Source organism: Typopeltis vanoorti, chromosome 2 (genome assembly GCF_054136105.1).
Source record: "Typopeltis vanoorti isolate ZY-2024b chromosome 2, IOZ_Tvanoo_1.0, whole genome shotgun sequence".
NCBI classification, from domain to species: domain Eukaryota; kingdom Metazoa; phylum Arthropoda; class Arachnida; order Uropygi; family Thelyphonidae; genus Typopeltis; species Typopeltis vanoorti.
Genome location: NC_143550.1, coordinates 121,732,782 through 121,752,460, shown reverse-complemented (window position 1 = coordinate 121,752,460; position 19,679 = coordinate 121,732,782). Strand labels below are relative to the sequence as shown.

Here is a 19,679-nt window from a genome sequence, read left to right as displayed (position 1 = left end):
AAAGAGCCATGGACCAAAGGATGTAGCAGAGCATGGCAAGCTGGCTGCATTATTATGTTACTACGGCCGATGTTCCTACTCGAAGAACTACATAGAGTAGGTGAGAAATCAGCAATGTGGTCAGCAAAGGACATGAAACATGTAGCCACCCTCAACATAATATCATTATACCGACCTGGAAAATTGCAATTAGTCCAGAAAAATTTTAAATAGACTGAAATGGAGTATTTTAGGTTTATCAGAGAGACATTGGTGCAGAAATGGATTCATGGATTTATCAGAAGGAAGACTATACTACTCAGGAAGAAAAGATAATGTACACAGAGAAGGAGTTGCATTATTAATTGAAATAAAACCAGTGTCTCCTAGAATAATCACAGTCAACTTTCAAGCAAAAGTAAAAGGTCAAACAATTAAAATAATCCAAATATATGCACCAAACAGTAACCATTCAGAGGAAGAAATAGCAGATTTCTATGAAGAACTACAACAGGAAATAGATAATTTCAAAAACAGGGCACTCATTATGCCTGGGGAAGGAGTGTCCTAGGTTCGATTCCTGTTGGTGACGTGAGTAGCTGAAGGATCTTCCTCAGCCATAGCCAAGTTAGCCGGTCTTGGGCGTGGATAGTAGGATTTTTTCCCCAGTTTATTCTGGGATTTTTCATCCCATAAAGCATACAAACCGGCTTTGAGAACTCAACACTACAGGACATAGGATACACCAGGGCATAGGGCTGACCACCTTATCTTGTGAACGGTTTGAGGTCCGATGATTAATAAAACTGTCAACACCACAAGGTAAAAGAAGGTATAAAGAAGATGATGAGAACTCATGATAGTGATGGGAGATTTTAATGCTAAAATAGAACAGTTCACAGCAGACCAAAAAGATGTGATTGGGAAATTTGGATACAGAGAGCTTAACGACAGAGGAGAAAAATTGCTCTATTTCTGTAAAGCAAACAATCTAATGATTGCATATACATTGTTCTATCAGTGTCCTAATAATAAATATACATGGACATCCCCAGATGGTAATATAAAGAACTGCATAGACTATATAATGTGCTGTCTCTTTTCAACAATGGAAAAGATCAGTAAATAATGTATGAACATTAAGAAGCTTTGATTTCAACACTGACCACGAAATATTAACCGCCAAAGTGAAGATAAAATTCAACAGGAAAAACAGTATCAGAAAAGAAGAAAACATCAACCTATCAAAACTAAAAGATAGCTCAAGCAGAAGTCTATTGTTAGAACAGACGTGCTTGAAATTAAAACCCTCCATCTTCCAGAACAGTGGAAAATACTGGGAAGAAGGAAAAGAAACAGTGTTGTCAATTGCAAAATACACTCTAGGTACCAAACCCAAAATAAACAAACAGTGGATAACCCAAGTAATCCTAGCTACAGTAGAAGAAAAAAAGAGAGGCCAAGGTACTTGTAAACCAACTAAACAGTGAAGAGAATAGAGAAAAATACAGAGCACTAAAAATAAAGTTGATAACCTGTGCAAAAAAGCCAAAGAAAAATGGATAAAGCTAAGAAATGCCAAGAAGCATACCAACAAAACAACCTAAAAGTCTTCCATGACACTATAAGAGAAATTACAAAGGAATTCTCAGCAAATGCAGTAACAATGATAAACAACAAGATGACTGAAACCGGGAATATTGAAGATATAAGAAAAATCTGGTGGAACCATTTTAAGACCACCTTTCACCAAGGAAACAAAACTACAATGCCAGCAATAGAAGAAAATAATGACCACCCAAAATTTTTTAAAAGAAGTTAGATATGCAATAAAACAGATGGAAAAACAATAAAGCACCAGGCATTGATACTATCCCTACTGAACTGTGGTCATATGGAGACAGCACATCAATAGAATATTTAACAATCCTATTCAATAAAATACTAGAAACAGGAGAGATTCCAAATGACTGGAGAGCTGGAAAGATCATCCCAATATACAAGAAAGGAGACAAAAGAGACTGCAGAAATTACAGACCAATCAATTTACTCTCCCATACCTATAAAATATATGTAAGAATTATACAAAATAGATTAAAAAACTAAAAAAAAAAAAAAAAAACACCTGTGCAGAACTGATAGGCATAGAACAAGCTGGTTTCCGAGGCAACTATTCAACAATAGACCAGATTTTCACATTGCACCAACTAGGAGCTCAGTTGGAAAGACCATAAAGAACTATATTGTTGTTTTGTAGATTTTAAACAAGCTTTCGATAGCATCAATAGAGAAAGCCTTAAAGGTCTACTAGGAAAAAAGTAATAGATAAATATATAATACAGTTTCTGATAAAATATTACTCTAAGACAAATGCAATAATTTAAAAGGACACACTCACAACAGAATCCATAGAGATCCAAAAAGGAGTAATGCAAGGATGCCCATTATCCCCATGCCTATTCAACATATATCTAGAAGAAGTTGTAAATAAGGCAACAGACATTGAGCCTGGAATCAATGTCAATAGTTTAAACATAAATAATATCAAATATACGGATGATCTTGTCCTTATTGCAAGAACCCCAAATGAACTACAAAGGTTGATAAACAAGCTAAACAAAACCTGTAAAGCATATGACATGACAATAAATATACAAAAGACAAAAGTGATGAAAATAGGGAGGAACAAAACTACCATCTCAGCCACCCTAAATGGAGAATAAGCAGACAACTTCATATATCTTGAATCAAAACTAATGGAAACAATAGATGAACTCGAAATAATCAAACAAGGAATAGCGATAGGATGGACGACCATGGGAAAATTACAGAAAATCTGGAAAATTAACAAGATATCTAATCAAGCCAAAATCAAATTATATGAATCAATAATTATACCAACAGTTATCCATGGAACAGAAGCGTGAGCAATTAAGAAAAGAGAGGAGAAAAAACTGCTGGCATTTGAAACGAAATGCTTAAGAAAAATAAATAGAACAAGTTGGACAGAAAAGAAAACAAACAGTATAGTCAGACAAGAATTATTGTCTAATGGATGCAGACAGACTTCCTAACGTCCTAATCAATACTTTTCCAACTGAAAAAAGAAGATCCGGAAGACCAAGAATTACTTGGCTGAAATTAATAAAGAACATTTTGGGATGCAGAACATATAAGGAACTTTCTTGAACAGCAAGGAATAGAGAAGAGCTTGAAGATCCTGCTCAAGGGTAAGACTCAACCTGTCTTAGACAGAAGAGAAGAAGAAGAATCCAACCAGCTTGTCATAAATTTTAAGATGAAGCCATAAACTGATGTTTCAGCTGATGGAGGAAGTAAGCCAGCATTAACTGCCATACTACTTGTGGCCATGATATTTTTATTCCTCATTCATAACATGGATGTAAAGTATGCCATTGAAATACTATTGAAATTACATTTTAATGGTATTTCAGTCATTAATATAGTTCTTGCAACATCATAAATTGTATGGTTAAAAAAATTCTGGAAGAGTTATCAGAGAGAGAGAGAGAGAGAGAGATTGATGCTATGGATAACATTGTAAAGTGTAGAAGAATGGTCATCAGCATAAAAATTTTATTCTCACAGAATTCCTAATTTCAAACTCATTGAACAATAGCAAAAAAAAGAACCTGAAGAAGTTGTGCATAGCTTGGAGAAAATATCAGCCTTGAGATGATGTTTGAAGATTTGGAAAAATTTGTACAGTGAATGCAGAGGACTTCCTTGAAGAAGAAATCATCAACAAAGAAAGTACATCAAAGCTTGCATACACACGTACACACAATATATCTATATGAGGGAGGACTGAAAAGTTCTGATAAACACCTAAAACATGGTTCTACCTCAATTCCTTCATGGTGATTATCACAGCTTTTTAGCACACCCTCTTACACATACTTATACACAGAAGCTATAAAAGAACTTAGTGCAAAATGGGAAGGAAATTGTTTCTGAGGCACAAAGATTGGTCGTTATTTCATCCTAACCATGATAGATCATTCAAGACTTTGTTTAGGAATTTTCTCATATTGAGCCATACATAATTATCCGGAATGAGATGGTCAAAACTGAAAGAGAGAAAAATTTATTCTTTCTTTAAAAAAAAAAAAAAAAAGAAAGGTTCATTTCTCCTTACATTCAGAAGATTGCAAAGAATCTGTCCAACATCTAAAAGTTTTTTTACTGTTTGTTGCTTTCCGAGAACATTGGGAGAGTGAAAAAGTTCACACATTTTTATGATTAAGGCAAAGATTGTGCAGTTTAAATTATTAGGATGCAGATCTCATAATATAGATTTTATTAAAAAAAAGGGTGGGGAATAAAATTCCATATGAGAATTATTGATGAATTTCCCTACTATGTTCCAGGTAAGATTTATGCAAGCATATTTGAGCAATGGCTAAGAAAAATTGTAGGGGGGGGGGTTAGAGAAGAACAAGCTGATTTCAGGCTAAATAATACATTTCAGCGCAGATTGTTTGGGTCAGATTTTCACTTTAAGGCAAATAGTCGAGAAATTGTGGATATATCTGTATTTAAACTTTGTAGATCTGGAAAAAGTGTATGACAAGGTGCCAAGAGAAAAGCTGTTCAAAACTCTACAATTATATGCTGCATATAGGACATTATATCAGGCAGTGTCATATATGTATGTTTAAATTGGTACACAGTTAGATCAAAGGGAATACAGGAAGATGGTGTGATATAAAAATCAGTTGTGAGGCTAGAGTGCATGTTATCTCCACTGTTGTTTATCATCTATGTGCATCACATTATGAAGGTAAGTGGCATTAGGCTTGATATTAAAATATGCAGATGATAACATCATCTATTCATTGGACATTATCAGATGCCATATGGTCACTTAACTGCTCCCTGATATGCCACACCAGTCCTCACCAGGTGGTCCTGTTGTATGCTTTTCTGGAGGCTTCACCTCTCTGAAGATCAGTCAATCTAGGCACATCATCCATCCATCTCTATCCATCTCATTGACAGTCTACCCCTTCCTCTTTTCCAGGAACTTTGCCTTCCATTACTGTTTTGAGAAGTCCTCCTTCCACCCTTTCAATGTGTCCAAAGTATTTCAACTTTCTTATGGAGCCTTAAAGTTTTACCGATCCTTTCTGGTACCCATCAGTTTGTCTTTCAGTATATGATATCCTCAGTAGCCTTCTGTAACTACATCTCAAAAACAGCTATCTTTTTTCCTATCAGACTTCTTTCAGTTGTAAGTTTCACATCCATAAGTTGCTGTCAGAAAAACAGCTATATCCAGAATTCTCAATGGACGATATTATACCTGTTAATAAATTCAGTGTAATTCTTGAGGATTTAACTAAATTGAATAACTGCTGTAGCAGATTTGATATGAAAATGAGCAGTAAAAATAATTAAAAGACAAAAATTGTGAAAATGGTGAAGAATGTTAAAAACATCAGCTGTGTCTTGAATGAGAACCATTCAGAATCCTCAACAGATTATAGTGTACCTCTAAATAGATTCACTATAATTCTTGAGGATTTAACTAAATTGAATAACTGCTGTAACAGATTTGACATGAGAATGAGCAGTAAAAAATAAATAAATAAAAAACAAAGACTATGAAAATGGTGAGGAATGTTGAAAGCATCAGCTGTGTCCTGAATGAGAAACCATAGCTCAAGTAAAACATTTCAGCTAAAGTACACTGGGTCAGAAATAAGAGTTAAGCAAAGACTAGACCACAGATATCAGGGTCAGGAACTTTACCTTCTATTACTGTTTTGAGAAGTCCTCCTTGCATCATTTCAGTGTATCCAAAGTATTTCAACATTCCAGAATCCTCAACAGATGACTCTGTTTATTTCTCTAATGAGAAACATTATGGAAATGAATAGAGGTCATCATTGGCAGAATCATAAATGAAAGATGCAAAGAAATTGTACTCTTGGGTTGTTATTTCATCTCTTCAGTTCTTTTCTTCTCAACTGGTCTGCCTTTCTTCATAGAAACACGCCAACATTCAGACCATTTCAGAAAAACTCGATAAAAGTCAGCCAACAAACTACTGTCCAGTTGCTCTCACTTCACTTCCATCAAAAACTGGAAGCCATCAGCTGCAAACTCCTTCATTCTCTCTAGCAGACCATCTAGTTAGTGACTGGCAGCATGAAATATCAGAAATGATTTATTATTTCTGATAATCAGAAATAATAAATCATTTCTGATATTTATGAAAGATGAAAGTCTCCCACACTTTCTGGGGAAAGAAGCAGTCATTTCAATTTAATTAGACCAATGTAACAGGCTTCAGCACTTTCTTTGAAAAGCCATTCATGTTTAAAACTGCTCCTATGCAGAAAACAAGTTCTCATTCCAAAGGATGCTACGTTTAGTCTCAATATGATGTTGTACAAGACCAGACTTTTGAGGTTTAAAATACTCAGTGTAATAATGACGTTCACTAATCCTTTTTTTTTCCCCATGAAATGGCCTGTCTGTCCAAAATATGCTAGATTACATTCACAAGTTGATTGGATTTCAACGGTATGGATTGATAAGAAAATAACTATTTATTAAGTTAAATGCTAATATTTCGCTGGTGTTATATCCAGCATCTTCAGAGCACACAAACAAAGTTTGTTACAGTAGCGAGACAACTGCAATCCGGTGTAACAGTGGGACTAGTATGAGTAATTGTAGCGTGCAACACAAAGACTGAAGTCCTAATTAGGTGCCATCTAAGTTTTTTTTTTTTGAAAAAAAAAACAGATATTAATTTGGTCTTAGGATGACTGTCTCCCAAATCTTTGGTAGATTTATACAGCCATACTTGTTGAAGTTTGGAGTATGTATGTTTCAAGGCTTCTGTTGATTCCAGGAACAACCTCTCTGACTTGTAAAAGCTTCTGTGCAGTACTTTAGTTTTTTTTCAATTGATCCTGTGTGCAGGGGTATTCAAAGCATGGTCTGCCAGACTCAACTTGCCATAGCGAAAGTGCCAGATATATTTTTTGTGTTCACTGAGGCGGATGTCCACAGTTCTATTCTGTCCATAGTAGGCTCGATGACATGAATAGGGCACTTCATAGATTCCTGGATGTGATAAAGGAGAGAATCTGTCCTTAGGTGAACGGATGAGAGCTGCCAATTTCACATAAGGTTTAAATACGGTGCATAGTTGGTGTTTATTAAGCACCCTAGATATCTTTTCAGATGTGCCTTTAATGTATGGGATGGTGATAGCTTTGTTGTAGTCTTTTGTGGTAGATAGTGGGGGGGGGATTTTGGGGGAGCATTTAGTATATTATCTATCTTATGGGAATTATAGCCATTGATCAGGAAGGTGTGATGCAGGTGAGAAAGTTCAGCAGTGATTGCAATGTCATTGGGACAAATTTCTCTAGCTCTATGGGTTAGTGTTTTTAATATTGTTGAGAAGGGTGATGGTGTGATTGTTTGTGTAAATATCCCCCTGTTTGTGTGGGTTTTCTATAAACCAAGAAAGATAAGAAACTTTCTGGAAGACGTCTGATTAGTGTGTCCAGGAAGGGCAGACAGTCATTGGCTTCTAGTTCCATTGTAAAGTGGATTTTAGGATGCTGGCTATTTAGATGCACTAAAAATGTATTCAATGTGTCTGGGCGCCATGTGGCCAAATAGCAAACACATCATCAACATAGCGTAGCCAGAGACTAGGTTTGAGAGTGGCTGTGTTGATAGCTAGCTTTTCCAGATGTTCTATGTAGAAGTTGGCTAAGGAGGATCTCATAGCTGTCCCATCTAATTGTTTGTATATTTTCCCTTTCCATGTAAAATAACCTGCCAGTACTGCGAATTTAAATAGCTGAAATATATCGGGAAAATTGTGAATTTAGTAAGTTAAGAGTTTCAGTCAATGGTACATCCGTGAATAATCAGGTGATATCAAAACTTACCATTAAGTCTGAACTTTTTAAAGTGTTATCATCAAATTCCTGCCATGTACCCTCAAGGGGGTGTACAGGATATGATAGTACTACATGATAAATTTACATCATTACTAACTTCCTATCTACAATTTTCCACCAAATCAGTCTGTTACTTGTCAAGACTCCAACATTAACAGATCTTATATTTCTATCGTTTAAGGCTCTTTGTACCATATCAATCAACCTATCTCTTGGTTTTCCTTTGGGTCATTTTCCTGCCAACCTGGCAGAGAACACTTGTTTTGCTAATCTTTCCTCGCCCATTCTGTTTAATTGACCATACCACCTGAGATTAGCTCTGCTAATGCATTCGTAGGTGCTGACAATGTCAAGTTCTTTCCTAATATCCTCATTTTTAATATGATTTTACCATTAATGCTATCTGTTCACGCCTCTAATCTTTCTCCGGACTCTCATATTTGTGGTCTCTAGTCTTTGGTCAAGTGTTTTACTTCTAAACCAGTTCTCAGAGATTCATAAGTTAAAACTGGTTTGAACACTGTCTTGATAATACAGCTAATTTAGTGTTCCGACTAATTTCTCTCCTATTCCATATGAATTTATTCAGTTGACTTCCTACCATGCCAGCTTTGTTGATTCTGTTGTCTATTTCCATATTTAATTTACCATCTTCACTAAATATCGTTCCTAAGTAGCTGAAATGTTTTACTTGTTCCACAGGTTCTCCGTTCACAATGCAATTGACATTTTCAATGATTCTGCCTATTTTCATTGCTGACCTTCATACCATATCTATTACAACAGTTATTCAATTTAGTCAGGGAATCGTTTAGACTTGTAGTAAATTTATTTAGAAGTATAACATCATCCGCATAAAGCAAAGAGCTGACATTAACATCTCCAATTTTGATATCATGTTTAATACCACGTTCCTTCATTATGTGATCCATATAGATAATGAATAACAGAGAGGATAATGTACACTCTTGTCTCACACCAGATTTAACATTAATCTTCCTATACTTCTTTCAATTCTAACTGCTGACTTACAACTGAAATAAAGACGTAAGTATTGTTTGATATAATGCCCAATTGACACCATATAACTGTAGCGTATTGAATAGCTTCTCTCTTGGCACCTTGCCATATGCCTTTTCCAGATCGACAAAACTCAAATACAGATCTTTATTATATTCTCATGCTTTCTCAACTATTTGTCATAAAGTGAAGATTTTATTTGGCCTGAATCCAGCTTTTTCTTCAGCAAGCTTTTCTTCCACAATTCTTCTGAACCGTTTCTCAAGTATACTTGCATAAATCTTACGAAGAACACTCAGCAGGAAAATACCTCTGTAATTCTCACATTCAGTTTTATTTCCCTTTTTATATGAGTACTATGAGAGTTCTACTCCAATCATCAGGAATTTGTCCCTCTGTCCAGGACTTCTGAACTATGCAGTGCAGCCACTGTAAGACTTTTATACCACCATACTTCAGCATTTCTGGTCGAATATCATATACTCCTGCTTCCTTTCCACATTTCAAGCCTTTGATGGCTTTTTCTACTTCAAGTATGGATATGTATTCTTGACTGCTGTCTGCCTGTTTAGTGTTTTTTACCACTGTGCTATCACTGCTTGTTTCATTTAGCAATTTTTCGAAGTAATTACTCCATACTCCAAGGATAGCTTTTTCTCCCATTTTCATTTCACCTTTATCATCTCTAACTCCTTTTACAGCACTCTTTCCTCCATTCCTAAGCTTCTTCTCAAACCTCCAGAATATTTTGCCACCTTCTTGATATTTATTTTCTTTGTTCTTGCCAAAGTCCTCCCATGACTTTTGTTTAGCTAGTTTTACAGCACTCTTTCCTCCATTCCTAAGCTTCTTCTCAAACCTCCAGAATATTTTGCCACCTTCTTGATATTTATTTTCTTTGTTCTTGCCAAAGTCCTCCCATGACTTTTGTTTAGCTAGTTTTACACAGTGTTTCGCTTTCTTACATTTGCCTCTGTATTCTCTAAGAGCACAAGCTGACTTATTTGACAGGAACTTTTGATATGCTTTCTTCTTTTATTTCAATGCCTCTTTAACTTCCTGTGTCCACATTGGAGTTCTGATTTTCCTATCCTTGCAGACCTCACCACATGCCTCTCTGGCTGAATCAAATCATGGTTTTCTTCAAGGCTTGCCACTGAATCTCCAAAGTTTGGTTCCTGTTCTCAAACTCTTTTATTTTTTCTTCAATAATCTTTGTGTATTTTAGTCTACAGTTCACATCTGAGAGCTGCTCAACTTTTATTCGCTTTAAAACTTTCTTACATGTCATTCTTTTCAATATGAAATTCAATTTTATCCTGCTCAAGACTAAATAGTGATCACTTCCAATTTCAAATCCTCTGTACGCTCTGGTGTCCTCCACCAGGAAGAAAGCATCACTATCAACAATAACATAGTCATTGAAACTTTTCTTATTCCTTTCCTCTTCTCTCCATGTGAATTAGTGCACATTTTTATGTTGGAACATGGTGTTAGTAATAACCAGTCCATGTCCTGAGCAGAAATCCAACAGATATTTGCCATTATTATTAGCTTTGCTCTTTTCTCCAAATTTTCCCAATATATTTTTGTATCTCTGACAAGCATTTCCTACTCTACTTAGATTCCCAACAAGGACCAACTTTTCCTTTTTCATTGTGTCAGTTGCTTTCTCTAAAGCGTCAAAAAATTCCTCCACTTCTACCTTAGTAGAACCTTCTGTAGGACTATAGGCACAAATAAGTCTCATTGTTCAATTCACCATTCTGATATTTGCCCATATCACTCTACTTGAGACTGCCTGCAATTCAAGAAGATTAGCCTCATATTTAGTGTTGAATACAATGGCTACTCCTTCTTTTCCTTGGTTGTCATTGCCTGAATATAACATTTTGTATTTATTGCTTAGAAAGATCTCACCAGTTTTTGTCTTTTTTGTTTCAGTCACCTCGTTCGTCCAGTATGTCGATCTGTTCCTTATGTAATTCCTCAGCTAGCTCCATTTCTTTGCCATTCAGACTTCTTATTTTGATAGTACTGATCTTTAATTCTGGTGATGTTGAGTTGGGGTGTGTTTTCAGATTTGTTCCAGTAGCTGACTTTTCGCTGTTCACCCTGGTTCCATGGTGAAAACAACGGGAGCCTTGTTTAATCAAGCAACGCCCCAGCCGGCATGAAATTGTGTCATGTTGTACCATCATTTTGTATTTTGGTTTATTATTTTGGCCCAAAGAATACCAAATTGTATTCTTTGGGCCAAAGAATACAATTTGGTCCGCTAAATCCCAAATTGCCAGCCCATCCTCGTTCATTCAGTATCCAGGTAGATACCCAATAGGGTGCACTATGAGAAGGTGAGGATTGGACATAAGATCAGAAGCCCTGGTCGGTTCTCTGTATTCCTTTAAAGGCTATGTGGAGGTCTCCTCTCAGTTATACAGCTTTCATCCTTAAGCACCCCTTTTTAAAGTGTGGGTTTCTAAAATACTTTTTAGATGGATAGAATTTTTAACAAAAGAGGAAGAATTGCTTGTGCAAGTGACTAGTAGTTTGGTTAAATGTTTAGTAAGCTTATATGTGGGACTGTTTATACTATCTATAATAAGGCATAAAGGTGTACCTTGTTTTTTTTTGAATTTTTGGAGCTCCATATATCCTGGGTGTTTTAACGTGGAAGGGTTTGAGTTTGTTGACTGTTTCTTTTGGCCAGGAAGTGACTTTGTTCAATAACTTGCACACCTTATTCTTTTGTTAGTTGGTGGGATCTTGATCTATAATCGATATGCTGACTGCTCTTGGAGAAGTGCGTGCATTTTGCTTACATATTCTGTTGTATCCATCACTACAGTTGCTTTTCCTTTATCTGCTTTGGTTATGGTAATGTGGTTATTATTGTGTAGCTCTTTTAGAGCCATGATTTCTTTTCTGTGGGATATTATTTTTGGGAGGCTTAGAATGGATTAGGATGTTGGCCACGTCTAACCGAATATTATTCGGTCCAATGACGTTGCTTTCACTGCTGAACTTTCTCACCTGCATCATACCTTCCTGACTAATGGCTATAATCCCTCATAAGATAGATAACATACTAAATGCTCTCCAAAAATCCCCCCCCACTACTACAAGTCAGAGAGATTGTTCCTGGAATCAGCAGAAGCCTTGATACATACTCCAAACCTCAACAAGCATGGCTGTATAAATCTACCAAAAATTTGGGAGACAGTCATCCTAAGACCAAATTAATATCTTTTTTTTTTTTTTTTAAACTTAGATGACGCCTAATTAGGACTTTAGTCTTTGTGTTACATACTACAATTACTCATACTAGTCCCACTGTTACACCGGATTGCGGTTGTCTCGCTACTGTAAGAAACTTTTTTGTGTGCTCTGAAGATGCTGATATAATACCACCAATATATTATCATTTAAGTTATTAAGTAGTTATTTTCTTATCAATCTGTGTTCGCATCTATACCGTTAAAATCCAATCAAATCAACATGTGCAACGAACACATAAGCCTTTCCACGCGGTTACATTCACAAGTAATGTAGTAAACCCCATCCAAAGACAGACTAAAGTTTTTTTTTAGTTGGTAACTTAAATTTGAAATTTTGTTGATAGAAAAATATCTTGGAATCAAGTGAAACTTCAAGATTCCACCTGTAAGCTTTGGAAATTTCAGAAATATATAGGATAAGAAACTGTGTATAGGAATGTCAAAGTCTGTTAATTGTTGAGAGTTGTACACAGTTTGATTCCATTCAAGTTTTGACAGTGAGAATAAACATGAAAAGGATTATATATTCTCTTTTTACAAAATACATCTGCTTTTCAAGAAATAAGTTCCTTGATGAATTTGTTAGCTGGGGTAGCAGTACCGTGAAGAAGCTGCACACTCATTTTGGGAGGACTTTGTTTATATACTCATCCAGTAATACATAAAGAAGGCTGTCCTGTGAGACAAGTTACGAACTATGTTGACTATTCTACATATAGAGTGGCTAAATTTCTGTCCCCTCTATTAAGCAGATACATATCCGTCAATCTAGATTATTTATCAAGAATTCTACACATTTTCCAGAAAAAACAAGGCTATTACGCTTTTAAATCTGATATTAGTTCCAGATGGAGAAGGTTGAAAAAACAATTTTATTTGGATCTCATCTAGCTTTGTGTAGGTATATTGCACTTTATCAGAAGATGTAAAAAGAGTGAGGAGTTATATAACTGAATTTAGTGACAAGTAAAGGCAACCTTGGTACATAATATTCGAAAAAGACTAACAACAGAAAGCAAGCATATTTTTATGTTGCATCCTAATGGTTAGTGAGGTTGAGTGACAAGAGCATCAGTAGTCTACATGTTGGTATTCAGTTTCTGTTGTATATGCTGTGCTAGTCTTGATTTATGTTTTATTTTTTTTCCTCCATGTCCTTGATGTGTTCTGACGTTCATATCTTTCCTGTTTGGCCTGTCAGTCCTACATATCAGTTGATCTTATGTACTCTGTTTCTTGAGTAGTGATTGGAATGGTTTCTGTGGTTTAAGGAGACATGAAATCTTATTTAGAAGGAAGAAAGCAACCTTTATCAGTTATGTCAATGCAATGTCTTTTATATCTTAGCTGTGACAGAATGATGTATGGGAGTAACACTGCTCTAGCTTATTCTAGTTTTTCTTGTTCATTTGATGTTCTAGGAGGCTGTTTAAAATTTTATCAAATATATTTTGTTAAGATGACTATTTTTATACAGGATTCAACTGAGATATTCTAATTCTGAATTTCTTTTTTTCTATACTGCTGAAGATCTTGTATGACCTGTCTAATAGGTTTCTTATAATGCCAGTTTATTGTGACAGATGGTGGTGAGACTTTGCATATATTGTTTGATTTCCTTCTATATTTTGTAATTATCCTCTTTCATTTCTGTTCTAATATTCTTTATTTATTTATTTGTATTTATACACTACCAAAAGTCATGGGTGGACTTTGGCAAGAACATAGAAAATAAATATCAAGAAGGTGGCAAAATATTCTGGAGGTTGTTGAAGAAGCTTAGGAATGGAGGAAAGAGTGCTGTAAAAGAAGTCCGAGATCATAAAGGGGAAATGAAAACGGGAGAAAAAGATATCCTTGAAGTATGGAGTAATTACTTTGAAAATTACTCCATACTTCAAGGACACAGTGATGACAGCACAGTGATAAAAAAACACTGACCAGGCATGCAGTCAGGAATACATATCCATACTTGAAGTAGAAAAAGCCATCAGAGGCTTGAAATGTAGAAAGGCAGCAGGAGTATATGATATTCGACCAGAAATGCTGAAGTATAGTGGTATAAAAGTCATACAGTGGCTGCACTGCATAGTTCAGAAGTGTTGGACAGAGGGACGAATTCCCAATGATTGGAGTAGAGCTCTCATAGTACCTATATATAAAAAGGGAAATAAAACTGAATGTGAGAATTAGAGATGTATATCCTTATTGAGTGTTCCTGGTAAGTTATACAAGTATACTTGAAAAACGGTTGAGAAGAATTGTGGAAGAAAAGCTTGGTGAAGAACAAGCTCGATTCAGGACAAATAGAGGCTGTCAGGATCAGATCTTCACTTTACGACAAATGGTCGAGAAAGCATGGGAATATAACAGAGATCTGTATTTAAGTTTTGTTGATTTGGAAAAGGCATATGATAAGGTGCCAAGGGAGAAGCTATTCAACACACTACAGTTGTATGGTGTCAATGGGGCATTATATCAAGCAATACTTAGTCTTTATTTGAGTTGTAAGTCAGCAGTTAGAATTGGAGGAAGTACAGGAAGATGGTTTAATGTTAAATCTGTTGTGAGACAAGGATGTACATTATCCTTTCTGTTATTCATTATCTATATGGATCACATTGTGAAGGAAAGTGGTATTAACCATGATATCAAAATTGGAGATGTTAATGTCAGCTCTTTGCTTTATGCGGATGATGTTATACTTCTAAATAAATCCGCTACAAGTCTGCAAGATTCTCTGACTAAATTGAATAACTGTTGTAATAGATATGGTATGAAGGTCAGCAATAAAAAGACAAAGACAATGAAAATAGGCAGAATCATTGAAAATGTCAAATGTGTTGTGAATGGAGAACCTGTGGAACAAGTAAAACATTTCAGCTACTTAGGCACGATTTTTATTGAAGATGGTAAATTAAATATGGAAATAGACAGCAGAATCAACAAAGCTGGTATGGTAAGAAGTCAATTGAATAAATTCATTTGGAATAAGAGAGAAATTAGTCGTAACACTAAATTAGCTGTATACAAGACAGTGTGCTCAAACCAGTTTGAACACACTGTCTTGTCAGTCGCCTCTGGACCCTTTCCAACATTTCTTCATCCTTCTGAAAACCAGGTGACCAAATCTGGGCACAATAGTCCATGTGTGGCCTAATCAGAGCCTTATACAATGGAACAAGAATCTCCTTATTTCTACAGGTCAGTGTCCTCCGCATCATTCCCAGAAGCCTTTGTGTTGTCTTCACAATTTTGGCAATGTGTCCCCTAAAGTTTCGGATCCTTATCCACTATCATCCCAAGATCTCTTATTTCCTCCACCTCCTACAGTATATCCTCACCAAGCATAAATTCTGTATCCCATCTTTGTTTCCCAAATTTTAAAACCTTACATTTTGCAACATTAAACTCATATCCCCCATTCCTGTGCCCAATCACTGAATTTATTCAAGTCTTTTTGTAAGGCCACAACATCTTCTCTACTCTTCATGGTTTGTCCCAACTTTGCATCATCTGCAATTGAATATCTCCATCCAAATCTTCACTAATAGCAATAATATACAAGTTAAACAGTAATGGCCCTAAAACAGACCCCCTGAGGCACACCACTGGTGACTTTCCTTTTCCTGGATATTGCTCCCATACACAACTTGTTGATACCTATCAGATAGCCAGTCTCCAATCCAATACACATCTAATATCCAGCCCCCATCTGCTCTAGTTTGACTGTCAACTTATCATGAGGTACTCTATCAAAAGCCTTTGCGAAATCTAAGTATATTACTGTGTATCCTTCTCCTCTGTCCAAGGAAGCAGTCACTTTATTGCAATAAGTAAGTAGATTACTAAAACATGACCTCCCTTTAGCAAATCCATGCTGTCTATCAAGGATAATACTGTTGTTGTCAACCCAACTCTGGATCCTAGTTCTCACAAGCTTCTCCAACAACTTAACCACAACACCTGACACACAGATAGGCCTATAGTTTGATGCTTGAGTTCAATCACCTCCTTTATGAAGTGGCACAATCTTGTCCTCCTTCTACTCCTTAGGGACTTGACGAGTGCAGACTTATATTAAAAAATATGTCAAGACAGGTGTCAACTCCCTGGCACATTCCTTCAGAATATGTGGTGATATATTATCAAGTCCCACAGCCTTATTAACATCTAGTTTGATCAACTCCCCATGCACCTCTGGCTCACTTACAGTCAGTTTCCCCTCCCCATCATCAACTGCTCTCAATCTCTTGAAGTCACATTCACAAGATTGAAAGACCTTTATGAACTGTTCATTAAATATCTCCAACACATGTTCTGCAACAGCTGTCTTTATACCATTTTCTCCAATCAATGTCATCCTTCCATAAATCATTCTTTCTTTTGCTGGCTACATATCGAAAGAACTCCTTAGGATTCATTTGGCTTCATTAGCTAACTGCTTTTCATACCTCACTTTTGCTATCCTTACCAACCAAGTCATCCACCTTGCCTGGTCTTTGTAATCCTCATGGAATTGGTTATTTCCACTTCTCTTATGCTACCTCCATGATGCCCTTTTACTCTGTATCACATGCTTAATCTCTTTATTCATCCATTTCACATCTACCTTATTTAACCTTCTCACCCTTGGAATACATTTAGACATTTCATCTACTAGATCATGGGTTGCCAAACATCTTTGACTGTCGACCCCTTCAAGAGTTTCTTGACTTTTTATCAACCCCCTCTATTTTACTATTACGTAATTATAATAGGATAAGCAAAAAAGACGCTTGTTGGTAAATACGTCATTTTGGCCTACTTGATTGGCCTCTGTAACTATTTTCATGACCTTGCTCCATCTTACAGGTCCTGTTCATGTCGCTGTTCCCACGATTCACTCTTAGTTGCATTGTCATTCAGGATGGAGATAATTCAAGTTAACCGAATTAAATATTACCCGTACAATGATGTCTTATATATTTCTATCGGCCACTTTGGTGACCACTGTATTAGATAGTTCTTGAAAATCCCCCAATATAATCTACAGTTTATAATTTCAAATATTATTTTTCGACATAATCTCCCTTAAGACTAATGCATTTATTCCAGTGATGCTCCAGCGGCATTATCCAATCCCTGTAGTGGTTCTCAGTAAGATCTGCAGACTACCCCTCTACAGCTGCAATTACTTCTTGATTTGAAGAAAAACCAGAGAAGAAGAGTTTTAGGAAGAGATAGGTCAGAGGGAGCCAAATCTGGAGAATTGAGTGGATGTGCCAACAATTCATAGTGCAGATCCCTTAATTTTCCCATTGCCAAAATGTGGGCAGGTGCATTGTCCTGATGAAAGATGATTTTTTTCTTCTGCAAACCAGGTCTTTTCTCGCCAATTTTTTTCATCTAGTCTGGTTAAAAGATCGGAATAATATTCCCCAGTTATTGTTTCACCCTTTTCAAGATAATAAACAAAATGCTTTTAGCATCTCAAAACACCGATACCATGACCTTTCCTGCTGATGGAACCGACTTTGTCTTCTCTGCAACTGAACAACTGGCTTCTGTCAACTGTTTTGACTGCTGTTTGGATTCTGGTGTGTAATGGTGAAGTCTCATCTATAGTAATAAATCGATGCACAAAATCAGTTTTATTCTTGTTAAAACGCTGCAAGCACTGTTCAGAGATTTTCATGCGAGTGTGTTTTTGATCTGCTGTGAGCAAACATAGCACCCATCTTGTGCAAAGCTTTTTCATTTGAATTTCATGCAAAATATATCCTACATGTTCTTTTGAAATGCCTATAGTCTCAGCAATTTCAAGCACTTTGACTCTCCAGTCATCCAATGCATTTAATCATTGATCGTGCACATGATCAATGATTTTTGATGTTACACTTTCTGGACGTCCATCACATGGATCATCTTCAAGGCTGGTACTGCCATGTTTAAACTCGGCAGCCCATTTCTTAATTGTCGAAAAAAGGAGAAGAGTTCCCATAAACGGTTATGAACTTCAAATGAATTTCTTTTGGCATTAAACCTTCTTTTCAAAGAATTTTATAACTGCATGATACTCAGTTTTTTCCATTTCAAGGGATGCTGACAACACTTTTGCTTCAGATAGCTGTATAAAACAAACTACACTCGGGTCTCTTCTTATGTGGATTTGAAGTTATGCGGTATAGTACACCCACAAATATGAGACCTTCAGACACTTCTGTACATGTCAACAGAAGGAGAATCCATTCTGATAGTAGGGTAATCCAGCGTTTCCCAAACTTTTCCTACGACGGAACACTTCATAAATCTTGAAATTTTCATGGAACACCTTAGTTATTTTGTAACATATTAATTAATTGTTAATTTAGCTGATTTTTATTATTAATTAATAATTAATTAAACATAAACATCATTAAATTAATTTGTGCTGATTTTCATTGACATATCCCATTCTGATCACCAAAAATTTATAATATAAGTATTACGAGTGAATGCAGACTTTTTCTCCTGTGTGCTGATAGTTTTTCCCTCCTTTTGTACATCCTGGAGATTGATTGCTTAGTAGGTTGGAGGTGGATGAATCACTATCTCTTGTGTCTCTTACACCTTCAATAAAGATTTCTTATCACCAAAATTAAACACAGTCCCATGTCTCGTATTCATTTTAAAATTTAAATCTGTAGGCCTATTGCTCTTAAAAAATCATGCCATTACGGTTTTCGAAACAAGCACTTTCACCCTACAATACAAACTTGTGAAGAAAGTATTCAGTATTACTAGATCTGAGAACTGGATACAAACTACCTTGATCTTTAATTTAAGTGGAAAAATTTTCTTTATACTTCCTTGCTGATTGGTCACTAACATTTGCAACACATGTTATTTCGTTCAGTTTTGAGAATAGAGGATACACCGCACATTGTTGTAATTCGCTTGCAGGCAATTTTTATGACCGGTCATAAGCAGCGGTATTCTCTTTCCCGAATGTTGAAAGGTTTAAATGTGTGAAAGTTAGATAATTCATGAATACTTCCATTTAAAAATACACTGCTTGTTCACTAACATTTGCTATACAGATGTTATTTAGACGTTCTGAGTCTGAGCTTTTCAACATATTCACGAATGTTATTCTCCTCAGAATATTTCCACTATAACATATTTATTCATGAAAAATGCTTCGAAAACTAAAATGACAAATTCCAGGAAAATTTCGCAGAACACTTATTCACCTTCCGCTGAACACAGTTTAGGAAACCCTGGGGTAATCAATCCTTATTGTGGGACGAGTTGTTTATTATTACTCGGCAGAAAATTAACCTCTCTTTTATGATCATTGTAGTTTTTAAAGTGGTAACTATTTTGCTTGTATAACAGTTGGAAAATTTTACATATAAAGCACTCGATTTCGTATGTTGTTGACCAATTCGTTCATCGTCGTTGTACATAATGAACAGCGTGTTGC

The 19,679-nt window shown here is 35.9% G+C and overlaps 1 protein-coding gene across 1 annotated transcript in view; it reads left to right on the top strand.

Annotated features, from left to right (window-relative positions):
• Pi3K92E (phosphatidylinositol 3-kinase 92E) overlaps positions 1 to 19,679 on the top strand; it is a 381,915-nt gene that overhangs the window by 253,401 nt on the left and 108,835 nt on the right. The gene's annotated exons all lie outside the window — the stretch shown is intronic.